At 43.0% G+C, this 15,773-nt stretch overlaps 1 protein-coding gene across 2 annotated transcripts in view; it reads left to right on the forward strand.

Moving 5' to 3' along the window:
- Positions 1–15,773, forward strand: part of LOC126997945 (E3 ubiquitin-protein ligase ZNRF1-like) — a 92,309-nt gene that overhangs the window by 11,642 nt on the left and 64,894 nt on the right. For both annotated transcript variants that reach the window (XM_050859200.1, XM_050859201.1), the window contains exon 2: positions 1,138–1,181. The gene's annotated coding sequence lies outside the window, so the exon portion shown is untranslated. The remainder of the gene's footprint in view (positions 1–1,137; positions 1,182–15,773) is intronic.

A 15,773-nucleotide genomic window follows, 5' to 3' on the forward strand; every position in this document is an offset into this window, starting at 1 on the left:
GAGGGTGAGTGTGAAATCTTGGTTACCACAATTTACCTTCCCCAGGTTTCCCCAGGTGCCCATTTGCTGACCAGCCCAAAAGGGAGGATGAACAGCTATTGATTTGAGAGTGTAGCTTTGAGAGTTGGACAAGTATGGAAGGAAAAATGGATGTTGCTATTGATGGCTTGTCAATAGGGTGCATCATACTACTTTGTCACTTTGTTAGATAAGCTTATTATTGAGAACAGATAACACAGTCAAACAAGCTAACAAAAACAAGTTTAAAACATGCTTAGTGACAGCTCATAGTACATGCACATAGATTATTCATGTTTTTTTCACAGCCCGATAACTACCTCTTTGATCTGGGGAACCTGTGTTATGATTGCTGATAATAATAGATACCATAAAAAACATAACACTGTGATATATATGTTCTTTTTGTTGTGGGCCGTGGTGGTGTGGTGGTTAGAGCGTTCAGCCATGGAAGTGAAGAGTCAGGGTGAGGGGGTTGGAACCTCAGTGCCACCACGTGATGTTAGGAAGGGCATCTGTTTTTAACCTCAAGCCAGAACCCCAAAACAGTTTTGAGGCTTCTTATAAACAAGGGTAAAAACTGCCAAGAGAGAGAAGATAATATGTCCTTGTGGTTGTTAGGGAGTGCACAGGCAGTGCCTCCTATATGACAGGGTTGTATTTCAAAGAAAATAGTTGAATAGGGAAGAGAATAACAAGACTGTTTGTCTCATTGGAATACATGTAAATAAGGGACGTTAAGTTCCTGACCAGCTCCTTGATCCAAGAAAAAAATATAAAAATGAAAATGAAAATTATTTTACACTTATGAAAGAGAAGGAATGTTTTTAAAGTACTTTAATTGCAACAATTATAAGGAAGAAAATACAGTACACACTTGTGCTACCAACTGCTGGGTGGGTGGATGTCTGTTGGTGCATCTTGCATTTTTTTAACTATATATACACATTTATTGTTCTGTTTTTTATGCTGGAAAATGGAGGAACATGTTAAATATTTATGTATTTCCTTATTTATGTATTCATAAGTTGATAATGTTTATTGATTAATTTGATTTTACTCCCAGTTTGTAGAAAATGGAAAATCATTAACATTACCTCATTATCTTCTCCGTTACAGACATCTTCGTGGCCACCGCACCCCAGCAGCCTCACACGGACCAGGTGAGTGTGTGTACCAACCAGCAGTCATCTCCTCTTGTTTCATTACTCACTGCACTTCAAAACTTTTCTTCCTGTGACCTTGTTTTACAGTAAGCATTTTCCTCGTGACCCAACTTGAAGCCACTTGACCGTGCCTAGAGCTGTGTTTCTCCTGCTGTTTGGTATTAAGGTGTCTATATATGTGAAGAAATGACCCCCCAATGAGTTATATATAGCTTATCAGTATGTTATGTTTGCCAGTCCTTGTACATGTGATGAGGAGGAGTAAGGATGAGTTTGTGATCAGTGTATATGAGGGTGGGATTGAGGGAGAGGGTATTACAAGGGAACCACCAGTTAAGTAGATCAGTGGAATGGCTAAGTATTACAGAGAGAATGTACATATTGTCATCCTTATGAGACAATTGCTACAGTCTTTTGGAGCCTTCTGGTATCTCCAACTCATCTTGTCAGTATTAAGAGCTGTGTGTGTGCCTTCCACTGTTTGGTTTTCAGCAGTATATATGTGAAGAAATACCAATCCATTTGAGTAGTCTCCTCTTGGACCAGCTTATTTGCATCAATCCACTCAGCACTCTTATCAGGGAGAAACATCCATGTAAACCTGAGCCAAGGTTTCCACATTGAAGGAGCTGTCGGTGAATGTCCGTGTGAAATCTCGTGACTGAATGATAACCTGTGATGTGTGTGAAAACTGTCTGTGCATGTCTGGAGTGTAAACTTGTATCAGTGCATGTTTTGTGTGAAAAATTGTGGCTTGTGTGAAAGCATGTGATTGTGGGATTTTTAGTTTTTTTAGTTTTTAGCCTAGAGCTTCCTCAGTTGGTGTAAAAAAAACGTTGAGAATACTGAAATGTGCCCCTTTGTCCCACCTTCTATTGGTAGCCCTGCATTCATGATGATCTTGAAATATTAAGTGCCATGAATAGAACCTGGGCTTGCAGAATGAAGGCAGGGCAGCATACCAACTGAACCACTGATGAGACAAAAGGTCACCTTGCTAGAGACCACTTCTGCAACACCTAAGCCAGATTTTTTAAACGTCATTTGTATTAGCAATAACAGTTAAGTGGCTAATTTTGCTTTTTTATTCTATTTTTGGGATGGAGATATTCAGAAGTGTTGAATTTTCACAGTTGACATATCACAAAGTCAGTTGTTACGTGATATAAAAAAATCATTGAAACCAACTAACCATGCACTGAAAATGGATCACAAAGACAAATCAGTCACCCAATTGTTACTAACGATTAATACAACGTTTAAAAAATTTGGTGTTAATGTGGCACTCCAGGCCTTAAGGACATGCAGGACCGGTGATCTTGTTCACACTTGTGGTAGATGGCAAGGCTTTCAGTCAGTCAGCGGGTTGGATTCCTGGCACTCAGAGGTGAATATTTCAAGATTTTTCAGCATCATATGTGGTTCTGATGATTCATGAGGATGCTATGTCTTTTCTGGTATATTTAATGACTTATTTATTTATTTAGTTTCTTTGATATATGAGGATGCTCTATATATTACCTGGTTTATTTAATGATTGTTATTCGTTTTACTCATTCACTCAGTATTATAGTTTCTCTGATTTATAAGAATGCTGTATTGTTTTAATTTAAGGATTCAGTTTTTTTTCCTCCCTTTTGTTTTATCTTTTTTTTCTACTATCTTTTACTTTCTTTTTTCTTTAATTTTTTTTCTTTCTTTTTTTCAATCTTTCCTTATTTTCTATTCTTCCTTCTCTTTTCTTTTTCTTCGTTCCTCCTTTCTTTCCTTCATTCTTTCTTTCATTCATTCTTTCCTTTTCACTCCTATTTATTCATGGTTTTGAAGGGATCCATCATGCAAGTAAGAGGCATAATTTTCTTACAGTAATACCATTTTCAAATATTATTGTAGTCTATTCTCTTAATTTATTACTGAACTCCTCTTACCTTTGTTTTTCCTCCTGTCGTGCATAACTTATAAAAGCCCTGAATCACTGTCTGGGTCACTGGCAGGAATCAATGGGCTTATTATTCTATTAATTTTCTTCTTATAATCGCCTTCCTCTTCGTTTTCTTTGTCTTCTTCTTCTTCTTCTTTGTCTTTGTTTTCTTCTTCTTCGTCTTCGTGTTCTTCTTCTTTTTCTTTTTCATTTTCTTCTTCTTTGTCTTCGTGTTCTTCTTCTTCTTCTTTGTCTTTGTGTTCTTCTTCTTCTTCTTTTTCTTCTTCTTCTTCTTCTTCTTTTGCGGCGCCAAGTCACAACGCCCCTAATAATCATCATCTTCTTCTTCTTCTTCGTGTTCTTCTTCTTCTTCTTAATTTTTTCTTCGTATTGCATTCTTTTAACTACTACTACTACTACTACTACTACTACTACCACCACCACCACCACCACCACCACTACCACTACTACACCCAGCATATTTTTTTCCTATCATCAAGCATCACTCTATTAATACTACCAGCCTTCACATTACCAATACCACCACCTATCACACAATTGGCTGACTGGACTTCCTATCGAGTGTCCCCATCCTACATTCATGGCTCTACACAGAAGATCCTATCGAGTGTCCCCATCCTACATTCATGGCTCTACACAGAAGACTCCCACTTGTTGAATTACTGATGAGTGTATACATGCGCCAAGGCTGCTGTTGCTGCTGTGTGTGTGTGTGTGTGTGTGTGTGTGTGCCAAGACGCAGGATGTTATTTCCGATGTATACGTTGGTAACTTCCTTGCTGATAAGTGTTTTTTTTTCTTCTACTTCCTCCTCCTCCTCCTCCTCTTCTTCTTCTTCTTTTTGCTCATGTTCTTCTGTCTGTACTTCTACGACTCTTGTTCTTGCTTTCCCTGTTCTTTTCGTTTTCTTTTTCCTTTTCCTCGTCTTCTTGTTCTTGTTCTTCTTGTTCTTGTTCTTTTTCTTCTTTCTTTTCTTCATTTTCCTTTTCTTTTCCTTTTCTTCTTCTTCATTTTCTTCTTTTTCTTCTTCTTCTTCTTCTTCTTCGTGTTCTTCTTCTTCTTCTTCTTCTTCTTCTTCTTCACTGTAAACTAACAAAAAAGGGGAGGTGGAGGCGAAGGAGTTAACCTTCTTCACTTTTCTCGCTAGTTTAGTCCAGGTAATTATAGGCGAGTTTACACACACACACACACACACACACACACACACACACACACACACACACACACACACACACACACACACACGCACAAACACACATTCTTTCTCGTATTTTTGTTGTTGTTGTTGTTGTCTTTAATTAATTTATGTATGGCGTCATTTGCATATTTCTTTTAATTCATTCAACAACAACAACAACAACAAAATAGCATGAAGGAGGCTAGAGTTGAGGAGGAAATAACTAGATAAATCAGGTTATTGTGACACGGTAAGAGGAGGAGGAGGAGGATAAAGAGGAAGAGGAGGAGAGGAAAGTTGTTTGCATCAAGTGAGGGTTAAGAGGTATAGAAGGGAGTGATTTGTCAAGGTTTGAGAATGGCTCTGAAAAAAGTGGATTGCGTGTGTGTGTGTGTGTGTGTGTGTGTGTGTGTGTGTGACTGAGGTGATGATAGTAATCGTTGTGTTGTATAAAAAAAATAGTAGTGATAGTTTAAAGGTGAGCATAGTGGTAGTTTTGATAATGGTGGTAGTAAAAGTTGTAGGCGTAGTTGTCTTGTTGCTGGTAGTAGTAGTAGTAGTAGTAGTAGTAGTCGAGGTGGTAGCGGGTTACCTAACAGTATATAACCCAACTGGCCTTGATCATGTATATCAACACCTGAACACACACACACACACACACACACACACACACTACTCACTACTAAGGAATGTTGTGTAGGTGTGACGTAAAACTGTGCACCGTCTATAAAAATCTTCCCAAACGTATATTTGAGGGTCGGAAATTTATATAAAGAAAATGGGTGGAATTTGATCGCTAGAAGGATGAAAGATTTAGACGTGAAAACCTGATCATATATTCAAACTTTCCCTTTCTGCCTCCTCCTCCTCTTTCTCCTCTTGTTTTCCTTATTCTTCCCCCCTCTCTCTCTCTCTCTCTCTCTCTCTCTCTCTCTCTCTCTCTCTCTCTCTCTCTCTCTCTCTCTCTCTCTCTCTCTCTCTTATCCATTTTAAAGAGAGAAATAGATCAAAATTTGTGCATATCTTTTTTTTCTTCTTTTGACTTCTCTATTATCCTTCTTCCCTCCTCCTCCTCCTCTTCCTCCTACCCGTAACTTACCTGTAATCATGAAATGCAACCTTGAGGACCCTTTACCTGGGCTTAATTGAGTGGGCCACCCGTTCACCTTTTCCTCCCTTCCCTTCTCCCTTTTTATTTCATCTTTTCTCTCCTCCCTTCTTTATTCTTCTGTCCCTCTCCTTTTCCTTCTTTTCTCTTTTTTTTGTCTCCTTTATATATCATCTTTGTCTCCCTATTCTTATCCATTCTTGTCTTCCTTCTCTTTTTTCTTCCTTTTTTTCTCCCTTGCCCTTCCTTCTTCCTCCTCTCCTCCTCTGCTGTCTCTCCGTATCCCTGTCTTCTCCTTTCCTCCCTCCATCTTGCCCCATCCATCCATCTTTTCTTCCCCTCCTCTCCTCCCCCTTTATTCCCTCCTCCTTCCCCTCTGCCCTCCATTTTAGACCACCCATTCACCATTTCCTCCCTTCCTCCCTCCCTTTTTCCTCCCTTCCCTTTCTCTCTTCCTTCATTTACTGTTCCTCCGTTTTGGTGTCCCTCTCTCTCTCCTTATCTCCCTTCCTTGTCCTTTTGTTTCCTTTATTTTATCCAGTTTTCTCTTTCTCCTCATCCTTGGCCGGTCCTGTCTTTTCCTTCTCTTTGCCTCCCTTCCTTCCTCCCTCTTTTCTCTCTTCTTTTCCTCTCTTCCTCTTATACATTTCCTCTCCATCTCTCTCATCTTCCTTCTTAATATCTCTGTCTCTTCTTTCATTCTTTATTATCTCTGAATGTAACTCTGATTCAAATATTTCCTTCAGGACAAATTTACTCATAGATAGAAAGGTTTTAAGAAATGTAAGAAATGCAAGTCGAGTCGACGAACTCAAGGTACGGGTTTAGAATCTGTCGCAGGCTTTTGTGAGAAATCTTGCCCGGACACCCGTTGGACTGAAGAACCGCCGCTAGTTGGAAGGAGAATCTGCCAGGTTGAGGAATGGGAACGCAGGGGATGGGTAAGCCACCGTGAGAGGAAGGGTGAGGATGGGGAGGCCGACGATAGGGGAGTTACGTCGGGGGGGAAGGATGGGGAGGGGGAGGGGTGGCTTCCCAAGATGGAACAAGCTCATCATCGTAACTCATTTCGATGTCTAGAACTTCCTCAGCTGGCTCGGGTTCGATCACGTGCCCCATGTCATCATCTGATATATGGACTTCGAATTTCATCACGTCGTCAGTGTCGGAGTCTTCCTCAAAGGGGACGTCGCCAGTTTCAATGTTTGTCTCGTCACCTGCTTGACGAGCTTGAACGTAGACGACGGGTGCAGTGTCGTGGACATGGCCTTTGTTTTCCTGCTCGGCGAAGGGCTGGTATCTGCGCATAACGCTGTTCTGTTGTTCTATTGCCAGAGCTCGTTGTTCCTGCTCCCTCCACATCCGTTCCTCGGCCTGGACCGCCCTGTGCAGAACGGCGACTTCTTCTTGGGATTGGTGGAGGGAGTAGGCCAGGCGCGCATTTTGCCAGCGCAGGCCTTTGTTTTCTGTCCCGGTGAAGGTCAGTTCTTGGCGTAATCCGTTGTTATCTCTCCGGCCAGAGGACAATTCCTGGCGCAGGCCATCAATTTCCTGGCGCTGGCCATCAATTTCCTGGCGCTGGCCATCAATTTCCTGGCGCTGGCCATCAATTTCCTGGCGCTGGCCATCAATTTCCTGGCGCAGGCCATCAATTTCCTGGCGCTGGCCATCAATTTCCTGGCGCTGGCCATCAATTTCCTGGCGCTGGCCATCAATTTCCTGGCGCTGGCCATCAATTTCCTGGCGCTGGCCATCAATTTCCTGGCGCAGGCCATCAATTTCCTGGCGCAGGCCATCAATTTCCTGGCGCTGGCCATCAATTTCCTGTCGCTGGCCATAAATATCCTGGCGCAGGCCATCAATTTCCTGGCGCTGGCCATAAATATCCTGGCGCTGGCCATAAATATCCTGGCGCTGGCCATAAATATCCTGGCGCTGGCCATAAATATCCTGGCGCTGGCCATAAATATCCTGGCGTTGGCCATAAATATCCTGGCGCTGGCCATAAATATCCTGGCGTTGGCCATAAATATCCTGGCGCTGGCCATAAATATCCTGGCGTTGGCCATAAATATCCTGGCGCTGGCCATCAATTTCCTGGCGCTGGCCATCAATTTCCTGTCGCTGGCCATAAATATCCTGGCGCAGGCCATCAATTTCCTGTCGCTGGCCATAAATATCCTGGCGCAGGCCATCAATTTCCTGGCGCTGGCCATAAATATCCTGGCGCTGGCCATAAATATCCTGGCGCTGGCCATAAATATCCTGGCGCTGGCCATAAATATCCTGGCGTTGGCCATAAATATCCTGGCGCTGGCCATAAATATCCTGGCGTTGGCCATAAATATCCTGGCGCTGGCCATAAATATCCTGGCGTTGGCCATAAATATCCTGGCGCTGGCCATAAATATCCTGGCGTTGGCCATAAATATCCTGGCGCTGGCCATAAATATCCTGGCGTTGGCCATAAATATCCTGGCGCTGGCCATAAATATCCTGGCGTTGGCCATAAATATCCTGGCGCTGGCCATAAATATCCTGGCGTTGGCCATAAATATCCTGGCGCTGGCCATAAATATCCTGGCGCTGGCCATAAATATCCTGGCGCTGGCCATAAATATCCTGGCGTTGGCCATAAATATCCTGGCGCTGGCCATAAATATCCTGGCGCTGGCCATAAATATCCTGGCGCTGGCCATAAATATCCTGGCGCTGGCCATAAATATCCTGGCGCTGGCCATAAATATCCTGGCGCTGGCCATAAATATCCTGGCGCTGGCCATAAATATCCTGGCGTTGGCCATAAATATCCTGGCGTTGGCCATAAATATCCTGGTGCTGGCCATAAATATCCTGGCGCTGGCCATAAATATCCTGGCGCTGGCCATAAATATCCTGGCGCTGGCCATAAATATCCTGGCGCTGGCCATAAATATCCTGGCGCTGGCCATAAATATCCTGGCGCTGGCCATAAATATCCTGGCGCTGGCCATAAATATCCTGGCGCTGGCCATAAATATCCTGGCGCTGGCCATAAATATCCTGGCGCTGGCCATAAATATCCTGGCGCTGGCCATAAATATCCTGGCGCTGGCCATAAATATCCTGGCGCTGGCCATAAATATCCTGGCGCTGGCCATAAATATCCTGGCGCTGGCCATAAATATCCTGGCGCTGGCCATAAATATCCTGGCGCTGGCCATAAATATCCTGGCGCTGGCCATAAATATCCTGGCGCTGGCCATAAAAATCCTGGCTGTCGCCATAAATATCCTGGCGCTGGCCATAAATATCCTGGCGCTGGCCATAAATATCCTGGCGCTGGCCATAAATATCCTGGCGCTGGCCATAAATATCCTGGCGCTGGCCATAAATATCCTGGCGCTGGCCATAAATATCCTGGCGCTGGCCATAAATATCCTGGCGCTGGCCATAAATATCCTGGCGCTGGCCATAAATATCCTGGCGCTGGCCATAAATATCCTGGCGCTGGCCATAAATATCCTGGCGCTGGCCATAAATATCCTGGCGCTGGCCATAAATATCCTGGCGCTGGCCATAAATATCCTGGCGCTGGCCATAAATATCCTGGCGCTGGCCATAAATATCCTGGCGTTGGCCATAAATATCCTGGCGTTGGCCATAAATATCCTGGCGTTGGCCATAAATATCCTGGCGCTGGCCATAAATATCCTGGCGCTGGCCATTAATTTCTGTCCAGGCATATGTCAGTTCTTGGCGCTTGGCATTAATTTCCTGGCGCTGGCCATCAATTTCCTGGCGCTGGCCATCAATTTCCTGGCGCTGGCCATCAATTTCCTGGCGCTGGCCATCAATTTCCTGGCTCTGGCCATCAATTTCTGTCTGGGCAGATGTCAGTTCTTGGCGCTGGCCATCAATTTCCTGGCGCTGGCCATCAATTTCCTGGCGCTGGCCATCAATTTCCTGGCGCTGGCCATCAATTTCCTGGCGCTGGCCATCAATTTCCTGGCTCTGGCCATCAATTTCTGTCCGGGCAGATGTCAGTTCTTGGCGCTGGCCATCAATTTCCTGGCGCAGGGCATCAATTTCCTGGCGCAGGGCATCAATTTCCTGGCGCAGGGCATCAATTTCCTGGCGCAGGGCATCAATTTCCTGGCGCTGGCCATCAATTTCCTGGCGCTGGCCATCAATTTCCTGGCGCTGGCCATCAATTTCCTGGCGCTGGCCATCAATTTCCTGGCGCTGGCCATCAATTTCCTGGCTCTGGCCATCAATTTCTGTCCGGGCAGATGTCAGTTCTTGGCGTTGGCCATCAATTTCCTGGCGCAGGGCATCAATTTCCTGGCGCAGGGCATCAATTTCCTGGCGCTGGCCATCAATTTACTGGCGCTGGCCATCAATTTCCTGGCGCAGGCCATCAATTTCCTGGCGCAGGGCATCAATTTCCTGGCGCAGGCCATCAATTTCCTGGCGCTGGCCATCAATTTCCTGGCGCAGGCCATCAATTTCCTGGCGCTGGCCATCAATTTCCTGGCGCAGGCCATCAATTTCCTGGCGCAGGCCATCAATTTCCTGGCGCTGGCCATCAATTTCCTGGCGCAGGGCATCAATTTCCTGGCGCAGGGCATCAATTTCCTGGCGCAGGCCATCAATTTCCTGGCGCAGGCCATCAATTTCCTGGCGCAGGCCATCAATTTCCTGGCGCTGGCCATCAATTTCTGTCCAGGCATATGTCGGTTCTTGGCGCTTGGCATCAATTTCCTGGCGCTGGCCATCAATTTCTGTCCCGGCAGATGTCAGTTCTTGGCGCTTGGCATCAATAGGCGCACCTAACAATACCATAGCCGATCCAGGATTCAGGACGTTTCCTAAGTTAAAGAAGGTAATGTTATACTTGTATTTCGTAAAGAATCCTTATAACCAAAAACTAACTAAAATTATGAGTATTCTTTTTCTTGAACACAGCATTCAATAAACAACAGAACAATAATATGAAAATACGTATAGCTACCGTTGCCAGATTGTCGTACTCAGAGCATAGTATTTAACGGTTTTTGACGCCTAACTATTGCCAAGAAACATCAGGATCTTACTCTTTTAACGATAACTATAAATTAGTTTCGTTTTTGGAGCTCAAAAGACAGTTTTGGGGCAGGAAGTCGGGAAATATAATCAGCCGAGTACGACAATCTGGCAATAATCTGTGGCCGAGGCAGCAGCAGCCTGCCATATTGCGTGTATCAGATACCTAAAATAGCATACTTTTTCTGCGCAAAGCAAGTGATGTCACTTATTGTGACTTCGTGAGCTTTCATATTTATCTATTTGTGTATATTTCATGGTGGCAAAACTTAAATTACTAGTTCCATTTTTACTAGTGACACGAATTTGTGTCTGCTTATCATAATATAATTTCACTTTAATAAGTGAATCAGACTCCACAGAAATGTTACTAGTGTGTGTATGAATGAATACAAAGATAAGCACATACTTTGCTCTAACTCTAGGATGTCTCGTGGATCATTAATAAATAAAAACAAAATATCCGGCTAAGCTACTCTTTAGCCATTACCCTTAATGGCGCCCCCAAAAAACAGTCCCTCCGTCAAGTTTGTACCCCACATTTGGTAATGTTAGGTGCGCCTATTTCCTGGCGCAGGCCATCAATATCTGTCCGGGCAGATGTCAGTTCTTGGCGCAGACCGCCATTTCTCTTCCGGGATAATGACAGGGCTTGGAGACGGCCATATAGTCTTTGCCGTGTTGAGGACAGGTGTCTGCGCATGATGCTGTTCTGTTGTCCTAGCGCCAGCGCTCGTTGTTCCTCTTCCCTCCGTGTCCGTTCCTCGGCCTGGACCGCCCTTTGCAGAACGGCGACTTCTTGGGAAAGGCTGAGGGAGTAGGTCAGGAGCGCATTTAGTACAGGCTCACGGAGTAGAGGGTAAAGTTTTGAACTGGGTCAAGGCGTGGCTTAGCAATAGGAAGCAAAGAGTGCAAATCATTGATAAAAGATCTGACTGGGGATGTGTTGCGAGTGGGGTCCCACAAGGTTCGGTATTAGGTCCACTTTTGTTTATTATTTATATCAATGACTTAGATACAGGAATTAGTAGTGATGTCAGTAAGTTTGCAGATGATACCAAGATCGGTAGAGTAATTGAGTCGGATCAGGACGCTAGTATTTTCCAGGATGAACTAAACAGATTTTATGACTGGGCGGATAAATGGCAAATGGAGTTCAATGTAGGGAAGTGCAGTATTCTGAGTGTAGGTAGGAACAACCCCTCTCACAACTATTGCTTAAATGACACTCATAAGCAAGTCTGGGTGCGAGAGGGATTTAGGGGTCTTAGTGAGCTCTGATCTCCGTCCAAGGGCACAATGCATTCAAGCTAGAAATCGAGCACGTAGGGTACTGGGATTTATTTCAAGGAGCGTAAGCAACAGAAGCGCCGAAGTCTTCCTCAAACTATATTTAGCATTAGTTAGACCTCATCTTGACTATGCGGTTCAGTTCTGGTCACCTTACTATAGAATGGATATCAAAATATTAGAATCAGTGCAGAGGAGGATGACTAAGATGATTCAGGGGTTGAGAAACTTGCCATACGAGGAAAGACTCAAACAGTTAAACTTGCATTCTCAAGAAAGGCGAAGGGTGCGTGGAGACAAGATCGAGGTTTATAAATGGATGAAGGGCTTTAATAAGGGGGATATTCATAAGGTTTTGTTGGAAGAGAACTGGGTAGGACACGAAGTAATGGGTTTAAACTGGATAATAAACTGGATTCAACAGGGACATAGGTAAAAATTGGTTTACTAATAGGGTGGAGTGGAATAGGCTTAGCAGTCATGTGGTGAGTGCCAGTACAATTGTCATATTCAAAAATAGATTAAATAAATTCATGGACGGCGATATTAGGTGGGGTTAGATACACGGGAGCTTAAGTTCAAAGAAGCTGCCTTGTACAGGCCTACCGGCCTCTTGCAGACTCCTACGTTCTTATGTTCTTATGTTCTTTTTCTTTCTTTTCTTTCTCTTCGTTTTTCTCCCTCTTAATTTTTTTCATTTTTTCTTTTTCCTCTTCCTTTTCTTAATTTTTTTCTTCTTCCTCTTCTTTTCTTCATTTTTTCTTCTCCCTCTTCTTTTTCTTAATTTTTCTTCTTACTCTTCTTTTTTTTCATTGTTTCTTTTTCCTCTTCTTTTTCTTCATTTTTTCTTCTTCCTCTTCTTTTTCTTCATTTTTTCTTCCTCTTTTTCTTCTCTTCTTTTTCTTCATTTTTTCTTCTTCCTCTTCTTTTTCTTCATTTTTTCTTCCTCTTTTTCTTCTCTTCTTTTTCTTCATTTTTTTCTTCTTCCTCTTCTTTTTCTTCATTTTTTCTTCCTCTTTTTCTTCTCTTCTTTTTCTTCATTTTTTCTTCTTCCTCTTCTTTTTCTTCATTTTTTCTTCTCCCTCTTCTTTTTCTTCATTTTTTCTTCTCCCTCTTCTTTTTCTTCACTTTTTCTTCTTACTCTTCTTTTTTTTATTTTATATTTTTCCTCTTCTTTTTCTTCATTTTTTCTTCTTCCTCTTCTTTTTCTTCATTTTTTCTTCTTCCTCTTCTTTTTCTTCATTTTTTCTTCATCCTCTTCTCTTTCTTCCTCTTCTTGTCTTCGTCTGTCTGCTGGCCCTCGTCCTCCCCTTTCTTCTTCCTCTTTCCTTTCTTCCTCTTCGTTTTTCTTCCTCTTCATCTTCATTTTTCTTCTTCCTCTTCTTTTTCTTCCTCTTCTTGTCTTCGTCTGTCTGCTGGCCCTCGTCCTCCTCTTTCTTCTTCCTCTTTCCTTTCTTCCTCATCGTTTTTCTTTCTCTTCATTTTTTCTTCTTCCTCTTTTTTTCCTCTTGTCTTCGTCTGTCTGCTGGTCCTCGTCCTCCTCTTCCTCCTCTATGTTTTTTTCTATTTTTTTTCATTCATTTAGTCCTTCCAGGCGTCTTTCCTCTCTCTCTCTCTCTCTCTCTCTCTCTCTCTCTCTCTCTCTCTCTCTCTCTCTCTCTCTCTCAAACTCAATAACCGCATTAGTAAATTTGCAGACGACACAAAGATTGGCAACTCGGTTCTCACTGACGAAGACAGGCAAAGCCTCCAAGAGGATTTGCACAAAATTTCAGCTTGGTCGGATAGATGGGAGATGCCCTTTAACGTAGACAAGTGCCAGGTCATTCAAGTTGGAACGAGGAATAAGAAGTTCGAATACGAAATGCGCGGCGTTAAACTCAAAAGCGTTCAATGCGTCAAAGACTTGGGGGTCAAAATCGCGTCAAACCTCAAATTCTCACAGCAATGCATCGATGCATTGATGCATCGATTGAAACTTTGTATTCAAGAATAAAGATGTAATACTCCCGCTCTACAACAGTTTAGTCAGACCCCACTTGGAATATGCGGTACAGTTTTGGTCTCCCCACCATGCAAAGGATATTGCTAAATTAGAAGGTGTTCAGCGTCGGGCAACGAAAATGATCCCTTCCTTGCGCAACAAATCCTACGAAGAAAGGCTTTCTACCCTTAACATGTTCTCTCTTGAGAAACGTCGCCTCCGAGGAAAACTGATCGAATGTTTTAAAATACTTAATGGTTTCACGAATGTAGACAGATCAACATTGTTTATGATCGATGACACTTTGCGCACGAGGAACAATGGCGTAAAACTCAGATGTAGACAAGTAAATTCAGACTGCACCAAATTTTTCTTCACCAACGTTGTAGTGCGAGAATGGAATAAGCTTCCACCGTCAGTGGTCCAGTGTAACACGATTGACTCCTTCAAAAATAAGCTCGACCGTCACTTCCTTCAACTTAATATCAACTAGAGTAGAAATGCAACGTTTTGGAGTCTTCTGATTAATGTAAAATCACTTAGGTTTAAGGACAGACCACCAAGTCTGGACCATGGGGTCTGTGTGGTCTGATTTTCTATGTATATCTATGTATATCTCTCTCTCTCTCTCTCTCTCTCTCTCTCTCTCTCTCTCTCTCTCTCTCTCTCTCTCTCTCTCTCTCTCTCTCTCTCTCTCTCTCTCTCTCTCTCTCTCTTCATAATTAGCTTGTAAGTTAAGTTCAAAACAAATATGAGACGCAATTAAGAAGACAAAGAAAGTATAAAAAAAGGATGGAAAGAGGAAGAAAAGTATTATTAGCTTCTTAATTAGTAATACAAAAAAATATATATTGTCTTGAATTTAAAGGTAACAGTGCCACTTCACTTGATATTTAGAGAGGAAGATTAAATTTATGGTCCTTACCTCCTCCTCCTCCTCCTCCTCCTCCTCCTCCTCCTCCTCCTCCTCCTCCTCCTCCTCCTCTTTCTAATCCTCCTCCTCCACCTCCTCCTCAGAGATATGGAGATGCGATAGTGTGATAAGCTGCTCTCTCTCTCTCTCTCTCTCTCTCTCTCTCTCTCTCTCTCTCTCTCTCTCTCTCTCTCTCTCTCTCTCTCTCTCTCTCTCCTCTTAATTAAATGACAATGAATAGTAATGTACCAGTGTCAGAGAGAGAGAGAGAGAGAGAGTTTAGGTTTGAGATGTTAGTCAGTGTGTGTGTGTGTGTGTGTGTGTGTGTGTGTGTGTGTGTGTGTGTGTGTGCGCTCAATTTTCATGTTTACTTCTCAGAAAAAAAAGGTAGCAAAAAGAAGCAGAAAATGGGAAAGAAAAGAAAGAGGAAAAATGTAAAAAAGAGAAGAGAGGAGAGGGACAAGAGTCAGATGGTGTGTGTGTGTGTGTGTGTGTGTGTGTGTGTGTGTGTGTAGATCTGAAGCGTAGCGGAAGGTTGGAAGGAGTAGGAGTAGGAGTAGGAGGAGTAGGAGGAGGAGGAGGAAGGAGAAAGGGAAAAGAAAGAGAAGAATTATTATGGAAGAAATTGAAAAGAAACTAAGAAAGATATTATAAAGATGGGAGGAAAGGAAGAAGGAGAAAGGGAAGGAGGAGAAGGGAGGAGGACTAGGAGAGGAGAGAAAAAATGGAGAAGATAAAGAAAAGAGACTGGCAAATCTGCAAATCTGGTGTGTGTGTGAGAGAGAGAGAGAGAGAGAGAGAGAGAGAGAGAGAGAGAGAGAGAGAGAGAGAGATGGAAAGGATTTAAGAAAGAATGAACAGAGCAGAAGGATAAATTTAGGGGAGAACAAAGAGTTTGAAACGGTTGATGATGATGAAGGACGTCAAGAAAAGAAAAATGATAAATGAGAATAGAAAAAAAAGAGTAGAAATAGCGAAGAGAAAAGAACATGAAAAAGAAGATAAAGGATAAATGGGAAAATAAGTAAAGAGAGGACGAGAGTGAGAATACAAAGAAAAGGATGAAATAAAAGAATGAGAGAGGCAGGGAAAAAAAAGGAGAGAGAGGGAA

Source organism: Eriocheir sinensis, chromosome 13, assembly GCF_024679095.1.
Source record: "Eriocheir sinensis breed Jianghai 21 chromosome 13, ASM2467909v1, whole genome shotgun sequence".
NCBI classification, from domain to species: domain Eukaryota; kingdom Metazoa; phylum Arthropoda; class Malacostraca; order Decapoda; family Varunidae; genus Eriocheir; species Eriocheir sinensis.